The sequence below is a fragment of the Suricata suricatta genome, chromosome 4 (assembly GCF_006229205.1).
Source record: "Suricata suricatta isolate VVHF042 chromosome 4, meerkat_22Aug2017_6uvM2_HiC, whole genome shotgun sequence".
Taxonomy (NCBI): Eukaryota; Metazoa; Chordata; class Mammalia; order Carnivora; family Herpestidae; genus Suricata; species Suricata suricatta.
The window spans coordinates 144643607-144658287 of record NC_043703.1 but is presented as its reverse complement, the minus strand read 5'-3'; the positions used below and the strand labels follow the sequence as shown (position 1 = coordinate 144658287).

Genomic DNA, 14681 nt, shown 5'->3' with positions numbered 1-14681 from the left:
TGAAGGTCGGGGGGCACTTTCCTAAGATTCTCAGTTTAGCGTATAGACTTATTATCCTTTTAAAAATTGTAACTCTCCCAACTTTCATCATTTACTTTTAAAGGGAGTCTGATCCCATTTACCAACTTCATTGAATACAACATTCCTAGCTGCATTTAAAATTCTATTTCCTTTTTAAGTACCTTTCCTAAGAGCTAAATAATTATTGCCAATCTAATCAATTAAACCCACAAATATAATAAGCTTAGAGGTTCATCAGATGTTTCACTGCTAAAAATAAACTTGGTAAAGTTTTCATCTCGAAGTCCTACATCTTTGGCTGGGAACCTGGCATCTAAGAGGAGGTGAGGAAGGCCTACTTCCTAGCTCCGCTCCAGTGGCTCAGATTTCCAAAGTCATGCACCAGATTCTCACTTCACCACTATTTGGTCCCTCTACACCAACCGCATAGTTATTAGTGCAAGACTCCTATGTAAGTTCTAGCCAAATGAATTCTGCCTCCTTTCAATTTTTTTGAATACATTAGATGCTTTGTATTTTAAGGTTTCCTCACATTTTAACTTAATGAATTCTGTTCTTGTATAGCTTTCTTTTAAAAATAGGCTTTATTTTTTTTTAGAACAGCTTTTGATTTACAGAAAAACTGGAGAGTACAGAGAGCTCCTACATAGCCTATACCCACCTTCCTCTATTATCAACATCTTACATTAATATGGCCCTTTTGTTGCAATTAAAGCACCAATGTGGATAGATCCTTATTAACTAAAACCCATACTTTATTCAGATGGCCTTAGTTTTTACCTAAGGTCCTTATTGTCTTTCAGAACCCCATCAAGGACGCCACAGTGCATTTATTTGTCCTGTCTTCTTAGGCTTCTTTTGGCTGTGACGGTTTCTCGGACTTTGCCTTGTTTTTGATAACCTTGATAGTTTTCAGGAGAGTGGCTGGGTGTTTTGTAAAAGACTCCTCTATTAGAACTGGTCCACTATTTTTTTTTCTCAAATAAATGATTGGGCTGGTGTTATGGATTTTTAGGAGAATAGCCACAGAAATAAAATATGCTTTTTTAAATCACATCATATTAAGGGTAATACAGTCTACATGATTTATCACTATTGATACCTTGATCACCCAGATAAAGTCTCACATCACTTTAAAAAATTTTTTTTAATATTTATTATTTCTGAGAGAAGGAGACAAAGTGTGAGCAAGAGAGGGGCAAAGAAAGAGAGACACAGAATCCAAAGCAGGCCCTAGGCTCTGAGCTATCAGCAGAGAGCCGAACGTGGGGCTTGAACCCACCAGCCGTGAGATCAAGTCCTGAGCTGAAATCCATTCAGGTGCTCCTGACATCACTTTTTAAATTTACGCTTTTCCCTTTTAAGACCCACTAGCTCCTCTTTTTACAAAATGCAACTTTCTGAAGCAACTAAATACATACATGATACTCTGTCATGTGCTATATTTTGCAGGCATTTGCTAAATGATTCTCCTACTTTTTTATTTAGTACCAATTATAAAGTCTTTACTTTGACTATGGGAGATCAAGAAGATACCATCATCTTAGAATAGCACATGATCAACAAAAAATATTCACATTAAACACAAGCTCTTGAGGTTTTATCTGGATTCCTGATTCCTGTGTCAAAATTAAGACATTTACACACTTGCATACAATATTTTTATTTCACTACATAACCCCAACTTCATGAGGTCTTTGGATAAATACAAGTATCCATTACCATAATGCTATTGGAATTATACTTCCAAAATCCAATTAGAAATTCTAGGAAAAGGGGTGCCTGGGTAGTTTAGTCTTTTGATTGTCTTGATTTTGGCTCTGGTCATGATCTCACAGTTCATGGGATTGAGCCCCGTGTCAGGCTCTGCATTAACACCACAGAGCGTGCTTAGATTTTCTTTTTTGCTCTGTGAGCATGTGTGTGTGTGTCCCCTGCTTGCTCTCTCTCAAAATAAATAAACTTTAAAACAAAAAACAAGAAAAAAGAAATTCTAAGAAAAAAAGACACTAAACAAAGTTAATAAGCTTATGTTGGGGGAACATATTATTTCTTTGAATGCTATGCAGGAAGTTAAGTTGCAACTTTCTGTGGATTTATATAATTTTGGATTATCTGAACTTTACTGAATAAATTGATAAAGGACACATTTTTTTCCATTTGTAATACATGTTAGTCTCAATGTCTTTCAATGACTATCAAAACCCCATGTCTTACGTCATATGTACAAAAATGCTTTCGCTGGGGCGTCTGGGTGGCTCAGTTGGCGGCTTCAGCTCAGGTCATGATCTCACGGTTTGTGGGTTTGAGCCCCGCATCAGTCTCTGTGCTGACAGCTAGCTCAGAACCTGGAATCTGCTTCAGATTCTGTATCTCCCTCTCTCTCTGACCCTCCCCTGCTTGCACTGTCTCTCTCTGCCTCTCAAAAATAAATTTAAAAAACATTAAAAAAATTTTTAATGCTTTAGCTATTTCATTTTAATGCAAAAATTCAAATTTGTGTTGAAATCAATTATGCCATTTTCAGAATTCCTGACTTCATATTCTGTATTATCACCTTGGAGTGGGGGGGAGACAAAATTATATTTTAAAAACATGAACTCACTGAATTTCTTTTAAACACTTTTTGAATTTGAGAGGCAGTTAATACTGAGTTCTCAAACTTGAGAGCATTTTAAAACAGCAATAAAGTTGGAGGGGGAGCATTTTAAAACAGCAATAAAGTTGGAGGGGGAGGGCACCTGGGTGGCTCAGTCAGTTGAGCGTCCAACTTTGGCTCAGGTCATAGTCTCAAGGTTTGTGGGTTAGAGTCCCGCCAACGAGCAGCTCTGTGCTGACTGCTAGCTCAGAGCCTGGAGACTGCTTCAGATTCTGTGTGTCTTTCTCTCTCTGCCCCTCCCTGGTTTACGCTCTGTCTCTCTCTGTCTCTCAAAAACAAATATATGCAAAAAAAAAAAAAAAAAGATTAAAAAAAGAAAAATAAAACAAAACAGCAATAAGGGGGCACCTGAGTGGCTCAGTTGGTTAAGCATCTGACTTTGATTCAGGTCATGATCTCACGGCTCATGAGTTCACGTCCCACATAGGGCTCTGTGCTGACAGCTCAGAACCTGGAGCCTGCTTCAGATTCTATGTCTCCCTCACCTCCTATCCCCACCCCCACCCCACACTCTCTCTCAAAAATATTTAAAATTTTAAAAAAATAAATAAAACAGCAAAAATTATAAATGATTCTCTTACCAGTGAAGGGAGTGGAGATGACTGAGTCAACCCCAACTTTCTAGAAAGGTCTCTGCCTTTGATTTATTCTTTGTTCTGTTCCCTGTTCTTATCAGGAATCTTTCTTTTTGAGCTTAAGACTATGCTAAAAAATTGGTTTAAAAACATCTTAATTTTCATAGTTTGTAGCTTCACAAAAATACACGCATGCTGTTGTACTGGCTTTCTGGCTTGAATCACACAAGTGCCTTGAATATTTTCCTGGAAATGCAAATTCTTCACATTTTTACTATTAAAAGAAAATGATCTTTCTTGAGACCCTGAGATTTTCTGGACACTATTTTTCTTTCTACAGACGGACTACATGTTATATGAGTTAAAGCCCTCTAAGCTCCTTTGAGGAGGAAACAGATATTTCACCTGTAAATTCAAGACCTCCTCAAAAATGAAAAGCAGTTGCTTACAGTGATGCATATCTAAATTTCATCGGCTATCAGTGCCTCTCCCTTTGTAAGCATTCTTTGTTTTAAACTATCCTTGGAAACTTTGCAGCCCCCTTACCGTGAGGGGAGCTGTTCCCTTTCGATCAATTCCCAAAGACACCAAGTTTCAACACACTGGAGCAGCCCTTTTCAGTAAACTAGACCTGCGCCCAGAGTCAGTCTTTGATCCTTTCGCTGCTGTGGGAGCAGAAGTCCTGGGGGACAATGTCTCCGGAGAGGACCCTTGGCATTTTGAGCCCCAAGGGAAAGGAGACATCGGTGGCAGGACCTCAAGTGCCTGTCCCTGCCTCTGCTGTACAACAGCTTTCCTGACAACCACAGAAGAGAGATCTGGAAGCCGCTTCAAGGGTGTTTCAGGATAAAGCACCCCATGTGGGGGTTGCTGAGGGTTATTCACTCACTTTTCCAATGGTCAGGCTTTTATAGCTAAATTTTCCCACTGTGGGCTGGTGGACCGTCAGGGCCTGTCTCTTTTCTAAGTTGTGACACTTTAAACATGTGCCTTGGGGACACTTTATCGTTTTTACTTGATGTCCATAATACGATTTTGAAATTTCTCCCAGGTATCTGGTGGAAATGTATGAAAGGGTTTTGCCTTCCTTTGTTAACTTACCTTTTTGTAGCTATCACACTTTCATCGGGCATCATGGTCATAGGGGCTATGGAGACGAAATTGTCATTCTGGAGATCTCTGCTGTACCAGTTCTGTCTTTTAAACAAATTGGAAAGGTTGGAGTTTATAATGGTCTTATGTGATCTGAGCAGGGATGAGGCTCCCTTCCAAGCTCTTTGAGCTGAGGTAAGCCATTAAGTTGGTCTAGCTCAGTGGTTCTCAAGCAGGGGTCATTTTGTCTCTCAGGAGACATTGGGCAATGTCCGGACACAGTTTGGGGTTGTTGAAACTGGGAGCATGAGAGAATCTAGTGAAAGGAGGCCAAGGATGTTGCTGAACATTGTACAGCACCCAGAACCACACCTCACAATAAGGAATTGTCCAACCCAAGGTGTCAACAACACTACACTTAAGAAATCCTGGTCTAGCCTAAGGGTGAAACAATCCGTATTTTAAAAATTATGTGAGAAAAATTTAACAGGAGAGGAGAAGTAGCTTCATTTATGATACCTATCTTACATGGCAAAGCTTTTTAACTAAAAACACCTCAGGAGGGGAGCTTAACCGTTGCATCCCCAGGCAGCCGAGGGGACACAAGAAAAATGCCCAGAGAGTTAAGACATCAATGTTCTTACTATGTGTACGCCTGGGCCTCATCTGACAACCCCCTGTCACCACTGTCAGGGTCCATGTTGTGCCAGACCCTCCATAGTTATGCTAAAATGTTGCAGGAAATAAGATACGACATACAGAATTGATCATTATTGGGTTTTGTCATTACTGGGACTCTGCATGCAGGGAGGAAGGAAGGTGAGCACTCACGGAGTGGCAGCTTGAAGACTGTCCTATCTCAAATCATAAACAATCAGAAGAATAGGCTTTCTTTGATCGATGGGTATAAACTAAGATCCTCTCCAGGAATTGCCCTATGCCCACTAAAGGAAGGAGGCTTCTTAAAACCCAGGAAAGGGAAAGAAGATCTCATGATACTCAGTTGGAGAAGGGAGGGTGGGTATCATGGTTACAATCAAGATTGGAAAAGGCCATTTGAAGGAGTGACAAAATATGTATCTGAAAAGGGTCACGATGTTTTCCTAGTAAAATATTAAGAATGCACCTCTTTTTCTCAATTAAAATGCTTTACTTTGAGTGCCATAGGTTTACAGTCAGGCGCGTGGCCCGGTCCCGTCCTGCATGTTAGCTGCACATTAGTTGTTCGGAAGAATGCAAATCAAAACCACAATGAGCTTTCACTTCACACCCACCAGGCTGGCTAAAATCAAAGTCAGGTAATACATGTGACAAGGATGTGGAAAATTGGAATCCTCACACACTGCTGGTGGGAATGTAAAATGATGCAGCCATTTTGGAAAATAGTCTGGCAGCTCCTCAAAGAGTTAAACACAGAGTTCTCAGATGAGCCAGCAATTCCGCTCCTCTGATGAACGTGATGAAACATCTTACAACACCAGGAAGTAAGGAAGTGTTCAAAAATGATTAGAGCATATGATCCAACAATCCCACTTCTGTGTATATGTCCATTAGACATAAAGGAAAGACCTTGAAGAAATATTTACACACTTAGCTTTATCACAGCATTATTCAACCCAAATGCCCACCGACAGATGAGTGAACTAACACAATGTGATATGTGCATGTAATGGAATACGAGGCGGCTTTAAAAATGAAGGAACTCTTGTCACATGCTACAACTTGACAATATGTCAAGCGAAATATGCTAGTCACAAAGTGACAAGTAATGTATGGTCCCACTTACATGAAGTGTCTAAATAGTCAAACTCATAGACATAGTAGAATGGTAGGTATCAGGGGCTGAAGAACGGGTAAAAGGAGAATTTTGTAAAGGGAATAGTTTCAGTTCAGCAGGATGAAAAAGTTCTAGAGGTCTATTTAACAATAATGTAAGTATACTTAATCTTACTGAACTGTATACTTAAAAATAGTTAAGATGGGGGGGTGCCTATGTGGCTTAGTGTGTTGAAGGTCAGACTTCGGCTTAGGTCATGATCTCGCAGTTCATGAGTTCAAGCCTCACGTCGGGCTCGGTGTTGTGAATGCAGAGCCCACTTCAGATCCTCTGTCCTCCCTCTTTCTCTGCCCCTCATGCTCTCTCTCTCAAAAAAGAATGGTTAAGACAGTAAATTTTATGATATGTCTTTTTTCACAATAAGAAAAAGACAATTTAGGGGACATCTGGGTGGTGCAGTCAGTTAAGCGCCTGACTCTTGGTTTTGGCTGAAGTCATGATCTTACATGTTCATTTATTCAAGCCCCACGTCAGGCCCTGTGCTGACAGTGCTGAGCCTGCTTGGCATTCTCTCTCTCCCTCTCTCTGCTCCTCCTTCACTCACTCATGATCTCTCTCTCAAAATAAATAAATAAACTTAAAAAGAGGGAGAATTTATTATAAAATTGACCATTTACTATACCACAAAGCAAGATTCAAAACATTCAGAGCATGCAAACTTACTAAAAAAGACCAGAAAAAAAAAATGGTGACGAAGCCAACGGAAAATGCCTGGAGGGGATATCCTCACCTGCCGCTCTCCACCGCTGGACAGCCTCCTCTTCTGCCCTGTCTGTGCCTTGTTTGGCCGTTCCCTGCTCCCTAAAATCCTGCAGCCGTGGGAGGGCCCCTGGACATAGTACTACCCATACTGGCCTCCAGGTGGCGCTTTAAGCTCATCAGTGGCTGCTTTTTCCGTTTAAAGGCGCCAAGCTGACCTAACCTAGGTGAACAGGTAAGGCTCAGGAAAGGCAGACACATCCTAGTTACCTGGGCTCTCCTTCCAGGAGAACCCCTGGGGAATTTGTCCCTTTCAAGGCCAATCTCAGGGGGTAGGTTAAGGTCACCAGATTTAGCAAATAAAAATATAGGATGCTCAATTAAATTTGAATTTCAGATGACAACTAAATTTTTGGGTTATTTGTGTGTGTGTAGATGTATCTCAAGTAGTGTCTGTGGCAAACTTACATTTAAAAATTATTTAGGGGCACCTGAGTGGCTCAGTCAGTTAAGCGTCTGACTTTGGCTCAGGTCACGATCTCATGGTTCATGAGTTCAAGCCCGGTGTTGGGCTCTGTGCTGACAGCTCAGAGCCTGGAGCCTGCTTCAGATTCTGTGTCTCCCTCTCTCTCTGCCCCTTTGCTGCTCATGCTCTGTCTCTCTCTCTCTGCCTTAAAAATAAACAAACATTAAAAATGATTTTGTAATAAAAAAATTATTTGTTTATCTGAAGTTGAAATTTAACTAGGCATTTTGTATTTATCTGGTAACTCTAGTTTAGGTTTACTTCACGTTTTCCACCTTGCATTTAATGCATGCTTATGAAATATGTGAAATATGTGCCAGGCATGTGTCAGAAACTATAGCAATGAAGCAAGTATGGTTCCTGCATTTACAGATTCATTTGGGGAAGACATACTGACAAATGGTTATAGTGTAAGAAGTTCAGGAAGCAATGCGATAATGGAAGAAGCTTGGATTTTGGCGTTGGCTTTAGTTCCAGTCATGCTTCTGATGTTCACAAGCTGTGTGATCTTAAGCAAGTTAGTTAACCTCTCTGGGCCTCAGTTATTTATTGTGAAAATGGAAATGATACCAACCTCAGGATGTGATCAGAGAGGTTATAGGAAATTAATCCCATGAATCCCAGCCTTTATTACCCACATGATTGTCATGGTGGGCATCTTCTTCAAAAAGCAGGGTAACACCTTGCAATCTAAGCCTCTGGTCTAGAGTTGCTGTTCGTTCTGGATACAGTACGTCATTACTGTTCCCAGCAGGCTTAAGACCTTGGCAAATTTTAAATTTGCATATTGGCTTCTATGTGATTTAATAGGATATAACTGAGGGGGAAATCAAGTGAACTCTTGACCCTAATGAAAGTTTGGTTATTACTCATAGTTACCATTCAGTAGATATTTACTGTATATGAGGCACTGCGAGGCATTTTCCATACATTATCACATTTAACTTTCACAACAATAGATGAGAAAAACCAAGGTCCAAGGTCACATTTCCAGGAAGTATTGGACCCAGTGTTTCTGCAGTTCCAGCAGGGTGGAGGGTTAGAGTCTCTCTCTAGATAAGAACTCATCTGCTTCATGTGATGGGATTAGAACTCATCCCTCAGCAAAATTACATATTGCGTACACAGGTCCCTTGCACATATAAAATCGCATCAAAGGTTTCTTATATGTGGGAATCAGTCCTATTCAAGTGCCTGTTCCACTTTAAGCTAGTTTCAAATGAATAATGAACACCGCTGGTAACACTTACCAGTTTCACAGCTCCCTGCCTCCCCCTCAGCACCAGGCAAAGCATCCCCTGCACGTTCCCATCTAAAATCTAGCCCCCCACCAGCCAGAGCTAACCCGTCCACTTAGACTCCCTCCGCCACCTGGCTTCTGCAGTCACCCTGGGAAAAGTGCAGAAAGGTCAGATTGTTTTTAGCTTGCTTGGCTGTTCTTAGTTTTATGGAGGCGCTGAGAATACAAAGGTAAAAAAGATGTGGTGTATGAGCGTGAGGACCTTGGACCTTGATAAAGAATATGCCTGGTACCAAGGAGAGCATGTCAGCTCTCTGTCCCACGTGTCATGACAGTGTCCCAGAGGAGATGACTCTAAAGCTGGCTTTGGATAATGAGTAGGAGTTTGCCCCATAAAGAGAAAGGAAGGGGCAGGCATCTGGGTGGCTCAGTCTGTAGAGCCTCCAACTTTGACTCAGGTCATGATCTCATGGTTCGATTTGTGGGTTCGGCCCCGTGTGGGGCTCTGTGCTGACAGTGCAGAGCCTACTTGGGATTCTCTCTTTCTCGTTCTCCCTCTCTCTCTCTGCAACCCCCACTTGCGCTCCCCGCCCCCCCCGCCAATAAATAAATAAACTCTTAAAAAAAGGAAGAAAGAAAGGAAAGACTCCAAGCAGGATGATCCCCATACTACAGGCTTGGCCACAAGGCAGACTGCAAAAGCTTGCCCTTATGGCTGACGTGTGTGGCAAGAGCTGATGAGGCCGAGGGGCATAAAAGGTGAGGCAGACGAACTGGAAATGTCTGGTAAGGACCAGATTATAATACAGTTTGTCCACCATCTGAAGGAACCCGAACTTTATCCTTTGATCCTAGCCAGTGTTTCTTAAACTTTCCACTAAAGTCCCCCAAAAGGCAGTGGACGGTACAGGCATTGAGGTGTCTTGAGTTCAAACCCTCTTGAAAAGTTTTGCCTTTAAAGTCACGTGTTCCTTGCATTCTACTTCATCATATGCGATTGTCTTAATATTTTTAACTGTTTTACTAAATCTGCAAATAAAAACTAAACTTGAGGAAGATGTAACTATTCTATAGTTACTCCCTTTCTTTCTCCTTACATGAATCCCCCGTGGCCAGAGGTTGCTTCCGCTAGTTTGAAAAGGACAACCGTAAGGATTTTAAGCAGAGAAGTTATAAGATTTAGCTTCTGGAAAGAGCTTTCTAGGAGTGGCTGTTGAGGATGCTCAGAGGTTGGAGGCAAAGAGACCAGGTGGAAGTGCAGCAATAACCCAGGTAAGAGAGGGTAAAGATGATGGGGATAAAGAAGGGTCATATCTGAAAGACATTTAGAAATGCAATCGATAGGGGCGCCTGGGTGGCTCAGTCAGTTGAGCATCTGACTTCAGGTCAAGATCTCACTGCTTGTGGGTTTGAGCCCGGCATTGGGCTCTGTCCTGACAGCTCAGATCCTGGAGCCTGCTTCAGATTCTGTGTCTCCTTCTCACTCTCTGCCCCTCCCATGCTCATGCTCTGTCTCTGTTTCTCAATAATAAATAAATGTTAACAAAAAAATTTTTTAAAAAAGAAAGAAATGCAATCAATAGTACTGGAAAACTGTTTTGGCATAGGGAGCTGGGAGAAGATGTGGGAAAGGATCATTCAGATTTTTCCTAGTGATGCGACTAGCAATAATAGGGAATACAGGAAGGGTGGGTTGGGGGGGAGTAAATAAATTTAACTTAAGCTCACTGATCTTGAGGTGCTTATTGACCACAGGGTTGGAAATATCTAGAAGACACATAAGCAGGTCTGATAGTTGGGAGAGTTTACTGGGCTGGAAATCCAGATTCAGAAGTCACAGGCATAGATGAAGGCACTCAGGGAGTATGTACAGAGGAAGAAGAGAGAAAAATGAGATGGGAACCCAGGGGAATAGCAGCCTCTAAGGGCAGATTTAGGGAGCAAGAGAGAGTGGAAAAAGGAACATCAAAAAGTCCGCAGGACCCAGGGTTTCCTGGTGAATGGCCAATTCTGGGGTGGGCAGGGGGCGTGGACAGGAAAGGCACAAGGTGATCCTGGAACATCTTGTGTCAGAAAGCAAGGAAATGTTCAAAGAATGATGAAAACAACTCTGAAGGGCACAAGAGCCAACTTGGAATTTCTTTCTCTGGCCAGATCTGTGACAAACGGTGTTTCAAAACAAGTAATCATAGGAAAGGATTCTAACCCACTGGGGGAGGAAATCCATGTCAGTGTGAACATAAGTAAACCGGAGTGGGTCCAAGCGCTAACTCAGGAACTGGCAACATGTGCCCAGCCGGATTTCAGAATTGCTATGAGCTAGTCACTACTGTGTGCCCTTCTGTTTTTCTCCTTTTCGAAACGATGATGCCCACAGCAATTATCCCATGCCTGTGGCACTAGTGTTTGCTGGGTATGTATGAGGCACATGATGTGTTCCTTTACTTTGCAAGGTCTTCGGAGCAGGAGCAGTGATACTCAAGGATCTATGCCCAAGGAACTGAACACGAGAAGCCATATCTACATGGGGACCTGATTTAGATGAAGGGTTCCTGGACCTCAAGCTGGTGCTGTGCTGGAATGAGACTTGGGGCTTCTTGGGGGAGGAGATGAATGTGTTTTGCATCGAATGGGACATGAGTGATAGGGTGTGGCAGACTGTGTTTTCCAAAGATGACTTCAACCACCTCTCCCATCCACTTGCTCTAATTATATGACTTGGTTATTCTTCTCATTGAGCGGTGAGGTCTATGTTCCCTCCCCTTGCCCTTAGGTAGACTTTTGTGATTTTTTTCCAACCAAAAGCATATGTCAGAAGTGATATCTGAGGCTAGGTCATAAAAGAGGATGCAGTGTTACTGTTATTCACTATCATTCTCATCCTGAATCCTACGACTACCATGTAAGTAGTCCAATGGCCCTGAAGCCACCATGTGGCTGTGGTGAGCAAGCCAGCTCCACGACAACTGGGAGAGAGAGCGTTGTCTAGCCGACCCCCTACCATTTAAGCTCCTGCCACCATCTGACTGCTGCACTCATAGGAGAAACCCTGAGCCAGAACCACACCGCGAGCTCTTTTTGAATCTCTCTCCCACAGAAATGAAAATAATGAAATCGTTATTATCTTACACACTTGGTGTGATTTATTTTGTAGAAATACATAACTGGCACGTGGTAAAATGTTAAGGTGGAGAATCTGGGTGAGAGATATACAGGAACTCTTTGTATAGTGGCCCTCTATCCTCTGCAAAGATGTGGGGCTACAAGGACCTAGTCTCTTCTCAGAATTCTTCAGGGCAATCTACACCACCCAAGTCTACACTCATAACCATGGAGCTGAGCTGGAACTTCAGAATGGCGACACAAAATAAACTGAATCTGAAAATTTTCCCTTGCCTTTATAGCATCCAGACACCCTGCAGATCTTGTTAGGAATAGCTTCTGTTCTACAATTCTGTAGCTAGGAAAAAGTATGGCCTGGGTTTTTACTCTCCTAACCCCTTGATTTGTCCTGGGGATTTAAAAAAAATGTCTTTAAATGTTTACTTATTTGAGAGCGAGAGAGAGAGAGAAAGAGAGAGAGAGAGAGAGAGAGCAGGGGAAGGTCACAGAGAGAGGGAGACACAGAATCTGAAGATGGGCTTCAGGCTCTGAGCTAGCTGTCAGTACAGAGCCTGATGCGGGGCTCGAACCCACGAACCATGAGATCATGACCTGAGCCGAAGCCAGATGCTCAACCAACTGAGCCACCTAGGCACCCCCCCCCAAAATTTTTTTAATGTTTACTTATTTGAGAGAGAGAGCGAGAGCAGGGGAGCGGCAGAGAGAGAGAGACACAGAATCCAAAGCAGGCTCCAGGCTCTAAGCTATCAGCACAGAACCGAACAAACCCACAGACCGCAAGATCATGACGTGAGCCAAAGTCAGACGCTTAACCAACGGAGCCATCCAGGCACTCCCGTCCTGAGGATTAACCTCTACAAGGACCCCACTCCTTTCTGAGAGTGGCCTTGAATAGGAAGAGAGGGTCTTGACTCAATGCTTGCTGTGTACCTCTCTTTTCATGCTCTACTTATGATGGACTGCCTTCTCCCTCTCCCCTGAGAAAATGGGCTCGGAGTCCTTTGACACCAGTAGTCTTGGGATGGAATCTCTGGGAGCTACACAGGGAGACTGGGAAAAGAATGAATTCTTAATTCTGAGTCATTTGAAGAGAATGCAGCATCTCCAGTAGCCCAACAAGCCTAGCAGCATCCAGTGACGTTCACCTAGAGGGCTTGATCCAAGCTGGGTCAGCAGATGATGGAATGGTAAGGTGTGAAGAGCTTACACTGATAATAGAGGGTGACAGGAGGCATGGAGGAGGTTGGTACCCAGTGAGGACATTTTCTTTAGTGGATACATTTGGGATAGTGTAGAAGGGAGACTAGCTAGAGACAAGGATTCAGGAAATACAGAATGCTAGAGTCTCAGTTAATAGATGACTAGAATTTTGGCATTAAGATGGAGAGCTAAGGGAGTGAGGGAGTTATAATAGTAACAATAGTATTAAAGATCAAATATGCATAAAGGTCATAAGGAAAATACTCAGATTGAGACTCTGAGGCAGTTTGGTCAGAGAAAGTGAGAAAGAATGAGAATCTTTTTTTTTCTTTTTACCTTTTGACTCCCTTCACCCATTTCTTTGGGGTCGAAGAAAATCTTGAAGAATCTCTCAAAGAAATCTTTGTCATTGCTTGATTCAATTACATAAACACTATGTATTTATGTGGAAATCTATGTGTCACATTCGGTGCTAGATGCTGAGGGAGCTGATGAAGAAGACATAATTCCTGCCCACAAGGGGTACATAGTCTGATTGGGGAGACAGAATGTAAACCAAAGACAATACTATATAGGATGTGTGCAATAAAAAGAGCTATGTTCAAGGAGGGTACAGAGGTGACCTCAGACATCTGTGGGAGTCAGGGCTGAGGGAGGGAGAGCCAGAAGTCATCTGCAGGAAAAGAACCAAGCTAATGAAATCACTAAGGCGGTGAGCATAGTGGAGGCCTGGACAGAGCACTGAAGGACAAGGACAGCAGGCATGGATAGAAAGAAGAGGGATTTAGAAGAAGTGGGGAGACCTATAAAAACAGACTTGGCATAGGGAATTTGGAAACACCAGTGAACATATCATATGAGGAGATAGAATCTCAACTAGCTAATGGGCAAGATGAAGAACAAGAATTGCATACAAATGCCTTGGGAGATACAATAAGGTTGATAAAAACTCAAGTGAAACGTGTCTAGGTGATTTCGTTAGCTGGATTTTAGGGGTGAAGGTATAGACTTTCTGGCAGAAGACCAATAGGTAGGTTTAACACAGGGGGAAATTGAACTTGGAGAGTGACAGGCTGTGATTAAAAACCATAAACCGCGAGGAGCTTAGCTTTAGAGCCCTCTTGTGTGGCTGAAAGAGAAGAAATATGCGCGAATTTCTTCCTTTGCAGTAGCCGTGAGGCAGAGAAGAATCCGTCATCTGGCTACTACAGAATCAGGTGTAAAGGGTTGTCCCTTCTGTGATTAGACAAGGTGGAGGAATTGTTACCCTGTTGCTAAGGAAAAAGGAAGGGGTTGTTCCCAGTTGCCATGGTGACAAGGTAAGAGCGCCCCCTCGGTACCACCATAAATTTATGAAGTGGTTTCTTCTTGTTGCTATGGCAATGTAGAGGGACTGTTCTCGTCGTCCCCCCACCCTCCCACCCCCCGCCGCCGTTGCTAAGACGAGGTGGAGGTTGGGGCTGTCCTTTCCTCGCCGCCCAGTCGCCTTGGAGACGGCGGGTGCCCTGGCCCCGCCCCTCTCGGACTGACAGCGGTGGCCGCATCGCGCCTGCGCAGTGCTCTCTTCCCCCGCAGTCCCTGTGCGTTGAAGCCGGAGACCGCGGCGGCCTCTGCTAGGACCCCTCGCCCCGGAGCCGCCGGCCGGAGCCGCAGCCGCAGCCGCAGCGCCCCTGCCGCCTGTTCCCCGCCCCGCCGCCTCCGCCGGAGCC

General features: G+C 43.3%; 1 long non-coding RNA gene across 1 annotated transcript in view; it reads right to left on the bottom strand.

Annotated features, from left to right (window-relative positions):
- The window catches only part of LOC115290258, a 60365-nt gene that overhangs the window by 2408 nt on the left and 43276 nt on the right, over nucleotides 1–14681 (bottom strand). Inside the window, exon 3 of the long non-coding RNA XR_003908031.1 lies at nucleotides 4357–4452. This is a non-coding gene — a long non-coding RNA (uncharacterized LOC115290258). The remainder of the gene's footprint in view (nucleotides 1–4356; nucleotides 4453–14681) is intronic.